Below are 17,304 nucleotides of genomic sequence, written 5' to 3'. Positions count from 1 at the left end.
GGTACACGTAGCTTGGGGCAAACTTGGTCCCTGTTGCTGTTCCAGTGGTCTGATTGTAGTGTATGCCTTCAAACCAAAAGTAGTAGTCACCTAAGATGAAATGTATGCAGTCAGTGATGAATTTTGTTTGTTAATCATTTATACTACTATCTTCCTGTAAATAGTGTTTGGTAGCCTCTACCCCTTGTTGGTGATTTATGACTCTATATAATGAGGTTACGTCGCTTGTGCATAACCAATAGTTGTCCGACCAGTCGATATTGTCTAATGTCTGTAGTATCTCAGTACTGTCCTTGATGTAAGATTTTTGAGTTTTGACATATGGCTGCAAGAGTGTATCAATATACTGGGACAACCTGGAGGTTAATGAGTCTATTCCAGATATGATTGGGCAGCCAGGTGGGTTTGTACTGTTCTTATGTAGTTTCAGGAGGTAGTATATTATGGGTTTTACTGGATTGGGATTATGAATGAATTTGAACTCTTGTTGGGTAATTATGTTTTTACTCAGACCCTGTTCTAGTAGTGTATTTAGCAGATGTTGATATTGACCTATAGGGTCTCTAGGTAGAGCAATGTAGGTGTTGGTGTCGTTGACGATCCTTGTGCACTCCTTGGATGTAGTCTTGCTTATCTAGAATGACTATTCCTCCCCCTTTGTCAGGCTGGTTTTATTATAAATTTGGTGTTTTTGATTAATTCTTGTAGTGCTTTTTTCTCTTTCTTAGATATGTTCATTTGTTTCTATGGTATTCTGGTGTTTAAAGTCTCTAAATCTTTGGCTACTAGTCTTTTGAATGTTTCTATCAATGGTCTCTTCATATGTCTGGGCTAGAAGAATGAAGTTGGTCTTAGGTCTGTATGTTTGTAGGTATTTTTTGGTAAGGTGGGGTCTGTCTTTGTAATGGGGTTTTTACTGAAATATTTTGCTAGAGTCAGTTTTCGTGTGTAGCAATGTAGGTCAAGGTAAGTTTCAAATTTATTCATGCCCTTTGTGGGTGCAAATTTTAGTCCCTTATCCAATATTGTTCTCTATTCAGTTCAGTGCTACTTAGATTGAAGATGCCTTATCCTTTTGTTCTTCTGATCTGTGTTTTGGATGCTTTGTTGGTCCCTCCTCGACAAACTCTTCTAGTACGTCCAGCATCCTTTTGTTTTTGGTGGTTTATTTGTTTTCACAGGCTTGCAGGCCAGTGGTGATCTCTAAAAAATGCGTGCCCCATGTTGGAGTGGACGTAAATTCAGTTGCATCTATATTATCTCTTGTGTTTTGTGTTGTGTTGTTGACATGATTCGATTTTGAACTGTCTTCTTTCCTTTGTTCTATATCTAGATGTATCTCTAGCCCTTTCTCCATTGATTGTCTTGCTATGTGGTCATAGTTTAGTGTTATGCCATAGGTGTGACTCTTTAGGATAATTGTCCTGCAGCCTTGAGGGCTGGTGTGGTCTTGGCTAACTGCGGCTGTGGAGCAGCTTTGAGCACCTGGCTGACACAAATGGCAGGTATACAGAACAGACAGGAGGACTGGATACTTGACTGGATAACAGGAGACAAGGCCAGAACCAGAAACATGTGAAATGCTATCACCAGCATCGGAGCAGCGTTCACAGCAGAAGGACATAGACGCAGTAGCCAATCCAGATTGATCCCAGAATGTTGGACAGAAGGTAGATAGAGTATCAGCAAATGCTCACCCAACGTTCGCTTTGCACAGCATTCGCAGTGCAGTGGCTTGTGACAGTACCCCCCCCCCTTCCTTGATGAGGGGTTAAGGAACTCCTAGACCCTGGTTTGTCCAGAAAATCCTCATAGAATCTTCTCTTCAGGGTAGGAGCATGCAACAACCTTTCTGGAACCCAGGAACACTCCTCTGGTCCGTACCCTTTCTGGTGGACTAAAACTGAAGACATCCATGAGAAATTCTGGAATCCAGAATCTTCTCCACAACAAACTCCTGGTGCCCCTGGATGAGCATTGGTGGAGGCCTGATTAAACACCTAGGAGAAAACTTGGAGGAAAGGAACACCAGCTTCAGGAGGGAACAATGAAAAGTACTATTGATCCTAAAAGCCCTCTGTAATTTCAGCTGAAAGGCCACAGGATTAACCTGGGCAATGATACGAAATGGGCCAATGAACTTGGGCCCCAACTTTTGTGACCTTTGGTGCAGATTAATGTTCCTACTTGACAGCCAGACCAAGTCTCCTACTTTGAAATTACAGGGTCTCCAATTTTTGTCAGCCCACACCTTGAACCAACCAGATGCCTGAAGGAGAGACTGGTGCACCTTACTCCACACTGACCATAGCTTGGAAATGGATGAAGAAGAAGGAGTTCTGGTAATTTGAGGACTCAAAAGAGTTATCCCTAGGATGCATCCCAGAGTTGCAGTAATAGGGAGAGGATTGAGAATGGCAGGAGTTGTTATATGCAATTCTGCAATGGGCAAAAAGTGAAGCCCAATTGTCTTGGCACTTTGAAATAAAACAGTAGAGGTACTGTTCCAGGGACTGATTGGCCTATTACATCTGACCATTAGACTGTGAATGGTAGCCTGAGAACAAGCTCACATTGATACCCAGATCAGCACAGAAACATCTCCAAAACCAGCAACAAATTGCATTCCATGATCTGAGATGATATCAACAAGAACCCCATGAAGCCTGAAACCATGCTGTAAAAATAGTGCTGACAACTCCTTGGCAGATGGTAACTTGATAAAAGGAATACAATGCACCATTGTGGAGAACCGGTCTATGATGGTCCAGATGACAGTACAATGGGAAGACACAGGAAGGTCAACAACAAGGTCCATCACAATATGGGTCCACAGTTTAGAGGGTGTCGGAAGAGGACACAGAAGACCTTGCAGAGTAGTCCTGAGGGTCTTATTTCTAGAGCATTCATCACATGCCAAGATAAATTCATAAGTGTCTTGAGACATGGACTGCCACCAAACAGATCGAGACAGAAGTTCTAAAGTTCTAGATATACATGGATGACCCCCCACCTTAGAGGAGTGAAAGACCTTCAGAACAGCTTTGCAAAACCTCTCAGGGACAAAAAAGCACACCTGATGGTTTATCAAGAGGGTTTTCAGTTTGACAAGCCCTGAGAGAATCTGCCTGGGTCCTAGTCACAGCAAGATGGATCCTGTAAACCGGAATAATGGTTTCTTCTGAGGCCCTTGGAGGATGACTGACTTAGAAGCTTTGAGAAAGGATGTCTGCTTTAATGTTCTTAGAACCAGGTCAGAATGATGCAAAACAAAAACAGTCTGAACACAGGATGGCGCTGGGTATAAAATACAGTCGAAATAATGTCCAAAAGGACTACTTAATCCTTTTTCCTTATTTTGATTTGGTGTTAGATAGCCTTTTTTATGGGTAATCAAATTCCTATAGGGTCCTCCATATTGTGTATCCCAAAAAAACATAAGGAAAACAAAAAACAGAGTCTCTTGTAGGTATAGTTCTTAAAGAGATGATTCCCAATATAATAGAGATAATCATTTATATGTGTGGACAACGTACCCCAACTCACATATAAGCAAGTGGGGGAATTCCTATCTGGGTATCTTTATCCTCCCGCCTTGTAATGTTCCCCAGTATATCTGTGGCAACAGCTAGAGGTGGAATAGCTGTTGCCACAGATATACTGGGGAACGTTACAAGATAAGTGCATACCCTACTTACAGGCAGGAAAAAATAAAGAAGCTCGTCAAGGTTTCTTTGTTGGATCCTCCAAAGATCTCCTAATATTGATGCATACAGCTTAATCTTTCCCCCATGCAAATCCAAAATGATGAAAAAAGGGAGATTTGAGGCTTATATCATATTCAGCACATTTAATATCACAAACAAAAAGACAATAAAAGTTAAAATTGAAAACAAATCATGACCTGGTATATAGGAGAAAAGAGTGGAATCCGGAAGTCTAAGTAATCCCCCGCAAAACTATAAAAGGTCAAATTTCAATGGATATCCAAAACATCAATGTCTGATTGATGTTTATTTAAAAGAACAGTCCAAGGTCGGAATGAGATCACATAATTAAACCTGGTAAAGAAGCGTGCCTGCCTCGCGTTCAACCTTTTTGCCATTTCGATGTAGGCCAGATTTTTGTGATCGGTGAGAACTGTCCCTACATGGTTAGCCCCCTCTAACCAGTGTCTTCAGCACTCTAAGGCCCACTTCATTGCTAACAGCTCTCGGTTGCCAACGTCATAGTTCTTCTATGCCGAACCAAAGTTCCTGAAAAAGAAAGCACACGGGTGCAACTTGCCATCCTTGATATACTTCTGAGAAAGGATAGCGCCCACTCCAATCTCAGATGCATTGACCTTGATGATGAACAGGAGCTCTGGATTCGGATGCCAGAGGACAGGAACAGACACAAAAGATGGCTTCAAGGTGTCAAAGGCTTGAATGGCCCCAGGTGACCAATTCGCGACCTCCTTTATTGGTTAGTTCCACGATGGGCGAGACTATAGAAGAAATGGACTTGATGTACCAGCGATAATAATTTGCAAAACCCAGAAACCACTGAATGGCCTTCAACATAGTGAGTTGCTCCCAGTCCAAGATGGCCTTCACCTTGCCATGATCAATGGAGAAACCTTGCGAAGAAATACTGTAGCCCAAGAATGACACCTCCTTAACATCAAACTTGCATTTCTCCAGTTTGGCATACAGGTTGTTATCCAGTAATCTTCGCAAGATCTGCCTGACATGTATCCGATGTTCCTCCACAGATTTGGAATAGATGAAGATGTTATCTAAGTAAACCACTGCAAAGACTCCCAATAAATCTCTTAACACTTCATTAATAAGATCTTGAAAAACAGCTGGGGCATTCGAGAGTCCAAACAGCATAACCCGGTATTCAAAATATCACGAATGAGTGTTAAATGCTGTCTTCCACTCATCCCCTTCTGTGATGCGAATGAGGTTATATGCGCCTCTGAGATCTATTTTCGAGAAGATGGAAGCCTCATGCAGTTGGTCAATGAGAACAAAGATGAGCGGCAAGGGATACGCATTCTTAACTGTCATTGTATTCAGTCCACAGAAGTCAATGCAGGATCGGAGGGATCCATCCTTCTTCTGGACAAAGAAAAAAACAGCTCCTCCTACTGGGGATTTAGAAGGACAAATGAACCCCTTATCCAGAGCCTCTTGAATATATTCCTGCATATCTTTATCCTCTGGAATGAACAATGCATATAATCTGCCCTTAGGAAGCCTAGCACCTGGTAACAAATCGATGGTGCAGTCGAAAGAACGGTGAGGCAGCAGGACATCAGCATTTTTCTTGGAGAAGACCTCAGCTAGGTCATGACATGGAGCTGGAACAGATGAGGAGAGGACAGCAGCCAGATGAATAAGTTGGTATAGACATTGGGAAAAGCAAGTCAATCCCCATTCAAGAATTTCAACAGTTTGCCACTGGATCACGGGGTTGTGTTTTTCCAGCCATGGTAACCCCAAAACCATTGGGGCCAGTGGACACTGAAGAAGAAGAAACAACAATTCTTCCCAATGTAGAGCTCCAATTGACAGCTGCAAAGGAGGAGTCCAGAAGAGTACTAGGAATTCAGAAAGACTTGTCCTGTCCAGACCAATCACCAACACAGGAGTGGACAAGGCTATCGGACTCTGGCACAAGTTTTTAAAAAAGGACATGTCCATGAAATTATCCACTGCTCCACTATCGACAAATGCAGGAACGGAGATTTGCTTGTTGGATTAATAGACGATTGCTGTTAAAAGGACAGAATTTTCTGGGGAGATGGATGCAAGGCCTAGATGTACCTCCCCTAGCTCACCTAGACCTTGCCATTTCCCGACTTTAGCAGACAGTGCGGGGCAACTTGACCTCTACCAACACAGTAAAGGCACAAAACCAAAGAGCGTCTCCTATATTTCTCTTCGGTCTGAAAAGACGAAACGCTCCCAGCTGCATTGGTTCTCCAGACTTGGATGGAGCCATCCACAACAGAGATTGTGGGGGCTGAGAAGGCAGTTTCTTTTCTACTCGGCGCTCATTGGTCGACATGAATAGCCAAGTTCATGAGGCTGTCCAAGTAGCTCGGAGCAGGATACTGGACTAGGATATCCTTTGTTTCATCTGACAAACCCCAACAAAACTGGCTTCGCAAGGCTGGGTCATCCCAGCCAGCATCCACAGCCTATCTACGGAACTCTGTACAATAGTCCTCTGCGGCTTTGTTCTCCTGTTACAGGGACGTGAGACTCGTCTCCACCATAGCCACTTTATCTCGGTCAACATAGAGCAGCCCCAATGCAGCAAAAAATTATTCAGTAATGCCGGACTGGTTGAGGGCAGACCAAAGGCCCAGGTTTGTGGGTCGCCCTGTAGTAAAGAGATAATTATCCCCACTTGTTGGGTTTCAGAACCCAAGGACCTTGGTCAGAGCCTAAAGTAGAGCTTGCAGCTCTCTTTGAAATTGAAAAAATATTTTTGGTTCCCTGAAAACCAATCAGGCAGATTTAAGTTAGGTTCTAATACAGCAAGGGCTGTAGTCCCATGAGTCTCCTCAATCTGGAGGGAAAGTTCTTGCACTTTCTGCATGAGAACCTGGATGTGCGCAGCCAGAATCTGAGCCAGATTTTGACCAGGCTCCATGATAAAGGACCACAAAAGTACCTAACAGTAACTTTTTTGTGCCGGTGATAATGTTATGCCACAGGTGTGACTCTTTAGGGTAATTTTCCTGCAAAAGCCTTGAGGGCTGGTGTGGTCTTGGCTAGATGCGGCCATGGAGCAGCTTTGAGAGCTGAGATGTCTTGGCTGGCTGTGACCTGTGGGCCTTGAGATGAGATGTGGCCTTTGGGCCATCTAGCAGCCTTGAGGGCTGGAAGTGCCTTGGCTGGCTGTGGCCTGTGGGCCTTGAGATAATATGCAGCCTTTGGGCCATGTAGCAGCCTTGAGGGTTGCAAGTGCTCTGGAGGGCTGTGGCCTATGGGCCTTGAGACGAGGTGTGGCCTTTGGGCCATGTAGCAGCCTTGAGAGCTGGAAGTGCCTTGGCTGGCTGTGGCCTGTGGGCCTTAAGATGAGATGTGGCCTTTGGGCTGTGCACCAGCCTTGAGGGCTGGAAGTGCCTTGGCTGGCTGCTGTAACTAAAGACTGCTTGAGGTACGCAGTTTGCGTACTGAGGATGCTGAAGTGCGACCTGTGCTGCCAAGTTGACACAAGCGGCTGATGCTGGAGCGTGGCCCATTCCTCTGGTTTGACACAGGTGTGAGCACGCTGGCTTGCGTACTAAGAACGCTGGAGTGCAGCCTGTGCCACCAGGTTGACACAAGCAGCTGACGCTAGAGTGCGGCCTGTGATGCCGGATTGACACAGGTGTGAGTACGCTGGCTTGCATACTAAGGACGCTGGAGTGTGGCCTGTGCTGCTGGGTTGACACAAGCAGCAGATGCTGGAATGCGGACCGTGCCACCTGGATGACAAAAACGGCAGGTAGGTAGTTTGTAAACTGTGCCACCCAGATGACACAAATGGCAGGTATACAGAACAGGGACGAGGATTGGATACTCGACTGGAAAACAGAAGACAATGCCAGAACCGGAAACACGTGAAACACTATAACCGGCATCAGAGCAGCGTTCACAGCAGAAGGACATAGACTCAGTAGCCAATCTGGATCGATCCCAGAATGTTGGACAGGAGGTAGGCGGAGTTTCAGCAAACGCTCACCCTGCATTGACTCTGCACAGCATTTGCAGTGTGGCAGCTGACACTCTGCCTTCCAGGCCATGCAGTGTGTGTTAGAGAGATGTCATGAAGTCATAACATCTCTCCCATAGTGCTGAGCATGAGGAGCTGTCAGATAGTGGCGGGCACAGGAGTGGAGCTTCAGTTAATTAAAGTGCTGTGTTTTAAGGAGCGTTTTAAGAGAGGAGGGGACCCGTGTGCAGCCTCCGTTTGGGACCCCTCCTCTCTGTCAGCGGCTCAGTGGCAGGGAGCGCTGTAGATTTTGGATTCATGCCAGAATCTATTGTGCATGCATGGGTCTCCGGGAAAATGGCGCCTGTGCCTACTTTCCCGGGGACATCTTTTCTGCGCATGCGCAGATCACTGGGAAAATGGCCACCACCAGTTTCCCAGTGAGTTTTTGCTGCTCTGTCCAGCGCCACAGAGCAGCACATCGGGATTGGCGGAGAAGTAAGTATAATTACCTATGGGTGCAGGTTGTGCGGTATTGGCCCCCATGGACCCAGAGGCCCGTGTGCACTGCACACCTTGCACCCATTATAAAGACACCTATGGCTGTGTGTCTGTGTTGCATTTTATGTAAGGGATACTACTACTGTGGGCATTATGTCTAAGGGACACTACTACTGTGGACAACTTCACCATTTGTCCACTTCTTCACTGCTTAGAATGCTGCATATTTCTCTACCTAATGCTGGGTATACACTAGGATGCCGGATCGGTCAGTAGACTGATCAACCATCATAGCAGCTGATTGGTAAGCTATACACACTTACAAATTGGCTCCTCAATGTGTCTGGCCTGACAGCACAACATTTTAATTCTGCAGCGAGCGTACGGGCGGATGGTGGGTCGCCCGTACACACAACGAGACTGCTGTGCTGCAGGGCTGACCTGATATGTCTGTGAACTACATCATTCACATACATATCGTGTGTACACACCTGCTGATGCACTCATGATATATTGTATCATTGTCATTCAAACTAATGATATATCAATGAGTGTGTACTCAGCATAACTCATGCAAGTGTCCACATGTACTAAGTATGTAAACTTAAAACAAAGTTGAAGCCAAAATAATCTTTTACTCTCTTTATTTTTAGTCTGATGATATTAACAGAAGGCAGATATTAACACCTGAATTGTTGTTAGGGGTAGTATTGTGTGAGGATTTGAAACACTACTCAAATGGTTACACCTCAAAATCTGTCACATATGTAAGTAATGGGATACATAAATTATGTCCGCATGGAGTATGTTGACTGCAAAATGTTGACATGTACTTTATGTTGATAAAGCACTTGTCAACATGTCCTTTGTGTCAACATGTACAATGTCGACACAAAAAAAACACTGATCACAGGTGCACAACTCCAAATTACTAATTATATATAAATACATTTTGCAATAAAAATTTGCAATAAATAGAGGTTTTTAGCATAATCATGGCCAAGGTAATGGGCCTACCCACCATATCCAGGTAACCTCTGTAGTGTAGGTCCCTAACCTACTGGGGTTCATATCCAGGGCGTAGGACACCCCCACTGTCGACCTGTGACATTTCACCATTTAATCAAAGTTCAAAAATGTATTTAAATGTATATAAACTAGTCTAGCTATCTTTGAGAAACCCAGATTATGCCATATAGCAAATACTGCTAATTTCACATGTATGCCTTCTGATTGGATATATGGCGACTACATTGCACAAACACATGTATATGCACAATCTCATAGTAATAAATATATTATTAATGTCCTTGTTGATTGGCACAAACACATGTATATGCACAATCTCATAGTAATAAATATATTATTAATGTCCTTGTTGATTGGCACTGCAACAATGAACTCTATTAATCAACCTGAGTGCCTGGTAATAATATCACAGTCCCTTATTTCTCTACCAGATTTATTCTGGAGCACATAAGTATTTTGAGTTCTGTCCAGAATAGTTATTAAAGAGAATGCACTATAAATATGCGATAACTGTAAGCTAACTTTAAACAAAAAGTAATTTTATATTTTTCGATCACGGTAGGGGTTTTACATTTATTTCTTTGATAACGTTCTTCTTTCAGCAACTTTATATTTTGGTCACAATATAGCCCTGATTTTAATAGTGTCACACTGAATGTTGATTGTAAAATGTATACGTTCTGGCTGGCAGCTGTTCTACCAGTTTTCATCATTCGTCCTTTCATCGTTCCAGGCAAATTACTGACGAACCATATCCAAAAGACTCAATGGGTGTCTCACTGGCTGATTACATTATAGAGGTAGAAGCATAATTTCCAGACTTCATGTACACCACAAAGATTGCTTAAATTTCACTGATGACTTCTTAGAGGTGACTATTACCATTACAAAAACCAACCAATATGCTCCTTCTGTAGCAAAATCCTCTGTTGACTAAGTTTAGAATTTTGGCGGTACTCAATATCTAGTTATTCGGTGAGAACATTAGTGGTCTAGTTACATTTAATTTTTTCAGAAATGTTATTGCATTTTGACTTACTTATTACTATTTTTTTTATCATGTTATATTTTTATCTAACATTCTGCATTTGACAGAACCTCTTTTAATTGGTTTTCATTCTGTACTATACCTTAAAATCTAGCAAATAAAAATATGGATTAAACATGAAAATTAAGTTTAGTTTTTCAGGAAAACTATTTTATCTGTTTTATTTCACTTTTTATGGATGTGGGTGATCATTTTATAATTACTCTACAAATATTTTATATTGTTATATTGAAAGTTACCCTTATTACGGGGCTCTATAAACATCACTCATAGAAATACCATCTGTGTGATTCTACCTATTCTATATTAGTTTCTCTGAAAAATACTGACAAAAAATATATTCTCAATAATACCAGCAGAGCACACTACAGAGATAATGGTCACAGTAAAGGTCATTAACACTTAACCTGCAAGTTTCAGAAGATAGTCTAAGTGAGTACAGGTTGAGTCTCCCATATCCAAAATGCTTGGGACCAGAGGGATTTTGGATATTGGAATATTCCGTATTTTGGAATATTTGCATACCATAATGAAATATCTTGGCAATGAGAGTTAAATCGAAACACAATGCATTTATGTTTCATATACACCTTATACACACATCCTGCAGGTAATTTTATACAATATTTTAATAATTTTGTGCATCAAATAAAGTTTGTGTATATACATGAAATTCATGTATGTTTCATATACACTTTATACACACAGCCTGCAGGTAATTTTATACAATATTTTTCATAATTTTGTGCCTTAAACAAAGTTTGTGTACATTAAACCATCAGAAAGCAATCAGTCAGTCATCACTCATACTCCATCAGTCATGCTCCAACAATTCTGTATTTCAGAATATTCCGTATTTCAGAATATTTGAATATGGGAGACTTAACCTGTATATGATTAATACAACAACTGCAGGGGACATTCAAAAGTACACACACACACGCACACACACAAGTAAAGGTCACCATTAATTAACCTTTTACAGGTGATCTGTAAATTAAACCTAAGGGTTTAACACAGAAATATGAGCAAATCCTGCATATACTGACTCAAAGTTTTCATAAATAAGAAATTAATTTGTTTTAAAAACCTAGTTATCTTAAACTGGGTATACACTCTACAATTATCTGTCAGATATCTGTCCAATCTGGCTGGTTGGAATGAAAATCTGGTAATGTATGGGAGCAAATGACAATCAGTTATTTGCTCACAAACACTAGAAAACAAGACAAAAATGGTTGTTCAGAAAAAACTGGTTAAATCAAATGAATTTAACCAATTTGAACAATTGTTTTTGTCCGTTTTCCAGTGTTTAAGACCATTTGGTCGATTGTCATTTGCTCCCATATATTACCAGGTTTTCATTCAAACCAGCCAGATGGTACAGATATCGGACAGATAATTGCATAGTGTATGCCCAGCATAAGCATTGACTTGTCCATCAAACATTTAATATTACTCCAGTTATGACTTAAGCAAGAAATGTATGAAGGGAAACGTTTTCAGGGTGATGGTGCTGTCAACTTTATTTTTGTAAGAAACAATTCTATTAAGGACATTATAATCAATACTATCCTATGTCAAATTAAAAAATAAATTCTCAATGATGTACAGTAAGTTTAATCTAAACAAAATTATTAATAAAATAACAAATTCATCAAACTGTACATGTTAACCACTCATATGAATTATATAATTTAAAAAACAAGCTTGGGATAAAATCTCCAGATTGCAGTTTTACATAACTACAAATTAAACTGATTATAAATATTAAAATAGTTATGTTTCAGAATATTTTTAATACAAAGTTAGAATACATGAACACTTGGAAACTTGAAAATTATTTTTAGAATCATATCATAGGGAATTGACGTTTAAATGAACTGAATTTCTACGGTACACCATTTTATGCATCCTTCAATTTTATCTCTCCACTTTATCTCTCTCCAAGGCTTAGTACATCCAGGAGCGTCAAGAGCTGCCCCGGGTGAAGGGGGCATGGCCTAATTGTGGGAGGTGTGGCCATGCCCCCTTAGGGAAAAAAAAATTGCTGCACAGCGTAGCGATGCTGTGCACCCCTCAGCCCAGCGCAAAGCCAGGGAGGGTGGCGCGATCAGTGTGATCACTCCCCCCTATAGGCAGAGGAGACTGCTGCTGCTCATCAACAGTGAGCAGTCTCCCACTGCAGGCCAGAACATAGCAACATATGGTGGGCTGCTGTGAGGTAAGAGGGAGGGGGGTGGCATCAGACCTGGGTCCCCATCGGACCCCTCCAGCAAGTCTTGGGCCCAGGTAATTAGAACCCGCCACCCCATCCTTCTCGGCGCCCCTGAGTACACCTACCCCCAAATGTTTTAAGAAGGAGAATTTTGTCGAGACTCAGATGTAAAAATCCAGATATGAGATATTTTTTATAAAGAAATACACATTTTCTGATGAGGTAATACAATTGATACTGAAGGAAAACCTGGAGGATTAAAGAGAAAAATTCTGAACTTTTAATAAGATTATAAAATGTAAGAGCATTTTGATTAATATTATGAAAAAATATGTATTCATTCCTAATTAGAGATGTGTTGGTCCAGTTGTCAGAGAAACGACAACAGCCAAATGTAGGGGTTTGGAGTCAAACAGAGTCTGAGCTTGGAATCACTTTGGGGTACCGAGTCGAACCGGGTTGTGGCTCAGATCATCCTGTGGTTTGGACATCGGATTTAAACCCAAACTCGGGTTTTGGATTGCATGTTGACAGGTCAAAATTATGTCATATTAGCTGTTTTTTTTATTTTATTTTTTAAAAATACAGATCCAAAACCAAAATACTTGAGGGTGGTTTTAACTAGGGATGAGCGGGTTTGAATTTTCAAAATCCAAATCCCCCCCCCCCGAGCCCCCATGGTCCGAGCTGGGAACCGAGCCCGGGTCAGGTTTTCCCGCCAGACTCGGTTCCCGGAACGAGGCAAAACTTCATCATCCTGGTGTTGGATTATCGCAAGACCCGGACTTTGCACATTTCACGCCTCCCGCCCCGCCATCTTCACTCCAGTCCTCGAGAGGGAGTGACAGCACGTCTCTCTAATGTCTGTGGGAAAGTGGCGTGGTGACCTGCTCTGCTGTATCAGTCTGGGGGTGACGTGCTCTTCTGTATCAGTCCAGTCTAGTGGTGCTGTGCTGCTGTATCTGTCTGGGGGTGACCTGCTCTGCTGTATCAGTACAGTTTAGTGGTGCTGTGTTGCTGTATCTGTCTGGGGGTGACCTGCTCTGCTGTATCAGTACAGTTTAGTGGTGCTGTGTTGCTGTATCAGTCTGGGGGTGACCTGCTCTGCTGTATCAGTCCAGTCCAGTGGTGCTGTGCTGCTGTATCAGTCTGGGGGTGACCTGCTCTGCTATATCAGTCCAGTCCAGTGGTGCTGTGCTGCTGTATCAGTCTGGGGGTGACCTGCTCTGCTGTATCAGTCCAGTCCAATGGTTCCCATGCTGCATAATCAGTCTAGGGGTGACCTGCTCTGCTGTATCAGTCCAGTCAAGTCCAGTGGTGCTGTCCCTTGCTGTATATTCAGTCCAAATAATTTTTACAGGGGCTGCCTTGTGTGGTATAGGGCTACGGTGCCCTGTGCTGTGTATTCGCTCCAGTCTCCAAATAAAAAGGGGTTATTTAATTCATCCAAATAATCTTTACAGGGGTTGTCCTGAGTGGTGTGCTGTGTATTCACTCCAGTCTCCAAATAAAAAGGTGTGATTTAATTCATCCAAATAATTTTTACAGGGGTTATTTAAGTAATCCAAATAATTTTTACAGGTGCTGTCCTGTGTGGTGTAGGGGTACGCTTCCCTGTGCCCTGTGTATATTCACTCAAAATAAAAAGGGGTGATTTAATTCATCCAAAACCAAAACACAAAACACGAATAGTGGCCAGTGCACACCCCTAGTTTTAACCAAAACACGGATCCAAATAATATAATAATAATAATAATAATAATAATAATATTATTAGTCTAGGGTTTCTATTTTAGTCATTACTTTTTTTAAATCTGATTTTTCCTGTAGGACAAGACTATACTTGTAACAAACACCGCTAGAGAGCAAATGAAGAAACTTTTTTTGTGAAAGAAAAAACACAAAAAATAAACTTGATTTGATTTTATACTTAATCAAGCAAGTATTGCTTAAAATCATTATGTCAGTGTTTAAAACAGTATGAAGACAGGAGCAAAAGGTTGGGTGTAATGCATGCAACCATCTGCATTAAAAAATAAAAACAATAGAATTACTGCTCTTTACAGGGCCGGCTCCAGGTGTTCCAACACCCTGTACGAGAAATGTTGGAGGGCGCCACCCCCCCAATTCCGTACGAACCTGAATCACCCCATTAGTAATGACTTCTGTACAAATGTTTGCTTGTTTTTATGAAAGTGCTGAACAAAGTTACTTGCCACAGAATACTCTTAAATAGCCTCACACAATAACTGGTTAAACTGTCCTATAACTTTCACATGATACTGTGGGTGTCATTCAGACCCGGTCGTTAGCGCCGATGCGCTGGGACCGGGTCGATGGCCCCCCACAGAGCATGCGCATGACGGCATGTTGATTGACAGCTCACCCCATTTGGAAGGCGGGCCGGGGGGGTGGCAGCCCAAACGGAGGAGTTCCCATGGGAACGCCTACCATTTGGGGGAGGCCCCACTGACATCACTAGTGATGTCAGTGGACAGCTTCCGGCTCAGACAGAGCCAGAAGCTCTCCGGGGCTTACGACAAGGGAGACCCTACCCTAGGGTCTCGTCGTAAGCCCCGATGGTCGCGATGGTCTCTGACCATCGCGACCATCACCGGAGCGGTCGTTAGAGCTGTGGGTGTTAACCCACAGCCTAACGACCGCAACAGAGGCGGGCGGTCAGGATGCAAGCGGCCGCCCAGTTTCTGAGCGACCGCTTGCATCCTCCGACCGCCTCTGAATGAGGCCCAGTGACCATCTGATGATAGCTATCTATAAAAGTGCATACTACAGTATATAGATGGCAGTACACATAAATAAAGTAAATAAAACTTAATTAAATACCATGAAAAACATTTTAATCAATAATAAATGGTGAAGAAACAAATACGTGCCTACTCTTTACCAAATCCTATTCCACTCAAATATACACAAACTCCTCATCCACACCGAGACCTTGCTGCAACTATTTGCACCTGAACAAATGCTGAAAAACTGGAAATAGGATCTTTTCCAAAAACAATTATCTTAAAAGAAAAAAAAATATGTTATACTTGGACCTTTGGCATTATTTACTGACACAACACACATGCTTTGGTGAAAATAAAATGGTCACATACACACAGCTTGTTTAAAAAAATGAGCTCCACATATTTATATTACATAGTACAGTATTTAAATACATTTCCTCAATACACAGAGAAGCTGGGAACTTGGAATTGACTAATCTCCTGGCCTGACCTGCATGGGCCTTAGGGCCACTAGCTGGCCCTCGTCTTGCAGAAGGCACCTGGGTGTAGGGGGGCCCTAAAACACTGTATTGTATAGTGGATAGGACAGCCCTCTCTCATAGATATTGAAAAAGGGCAGCTAAAATGCTGTAAAATGGCAGCTAAAGTATATTTGGTTTCTCTTCCTCTAGTCTAACAGGAGCCAATTTTGAAAAGATTTGACTTCACTGAAAGGTTATTACTACATCAAATCTGACTTTTTAGATGTATAAGTTACAGCCTGGCCTGCCTGCCATTGCCTGCCCATGAGTAAAAAAAAACAGTGAAGTGTGTTGTGTGGAGTGTAGAGTGCACACCACACTTCACCATTTTTTTACTCATGGGCAGGCACTAGCAGGCAGGCTGTATGTGGTGGGGTGCTGCACGCCAGCAGTGCACACTGCGCACACACACACACAGCCTGCCTGCCAGTGCCAGCAGCCAGCCCATGATGAGCGCATTCACTTACCGAGGCCGAGCAAGTCTTGGCAGCCCTGCTGGGACCTCCCATTAGCAAATGTCTAGTTTCGCCTATGAATATTGATGATAAGCCAGTTTTGTTAGAGCTTTTATTCTTTGGCCTGGCAGATGCTGAGTGTTAGCTCTTGTGTAAACAGGTCTAGTTGTTACTTGCTGTGGTAGAATCTATGTTGCAATTAAATGTCACTGATTTAAACATGGCAGTTTTAGTAAGTAACTATGGGCCTTATTCTCAGACGAATGCTGGAAAAGTCAGGCGGACCTCGTGGATATCTGCATACTATGCATGCACCGTAAAATAAAATTGGTGACTGACCATGTACCAGACCAGGCATAAGCACATGAATGGAGATTGCAAATGCGTACAGATATTGCTGGAGCATTCTTTCAGTGAATTGGGTGTTTTTCTGGGCGGTAACTGGGTAGCGACTATCTTATGAGTAGTTTTCAATATTGACCAACTGCACAATGAAATTCTCCTCCTTACTGCATTATTAGTGAAGGAGAATATATAATGTAATTCTATAGGTGGTTAGTTAATCTTCAATCAATAACATTTTGTAGCAAATTGCAATCACTCTCATTCATCTTAACACTTAAGGATTAGGAATATTTTAGGGACACTGACTTCCATATTGCCAATACGTCCATACAGCTTCACATGCCATCAACCCAACATGCCCTATAGCCTATATGCCAGAATATAATTAGTATGTCCAATATAGCCAGTATGCTTATTTAGCCTCACAAGGGGATGCGGTCAATATCCCGACCACTGGAATCCCGAAGGTAAGTAGTGGCGTTAGGGGGAGTGTAGAGTTAGGGGTTAGGCACTAGGGGCAGGGTTAGGGCTTAGGCACTAGGGGGAGGGTTAGGGTTTGGCACTGAGGGGGAGGGTTAGGTTTAGGGCGTGGGGAGGGAAAGATTAGGTTTAGGCACTTAGGGGGAGGTTAGGTTTAGGCACCGGGAAGGGAGGGTTAGGGTTGGAAGAAGGGGAGGGTTAGGATACCTACCGACAGGGGTCAGTATCATAACACCAACATCAGGATTCTGACTGCCGG

The sequence above is a fragment of the Taudactylus pleione genome, unplaced genomic scaffold (assembly GCF_031769625.1).
Source record: "Taudactylus pleione unplaced genomic scaffold, aTauple2 ptg000218l, whole genome shotgun sequence".
Taxonomy (NCBI): domain Eukaryota; kingdom Metazoa; phylum Chordata; class Amphibia; order Anura; family Myobatrachidae; genus Taudactylus; species Taudactylus pleione.
The sequence above is the reverse complement of the archived record's forward strand: the minus strand, read 5'-3'. Positions refer to the sequence as shown.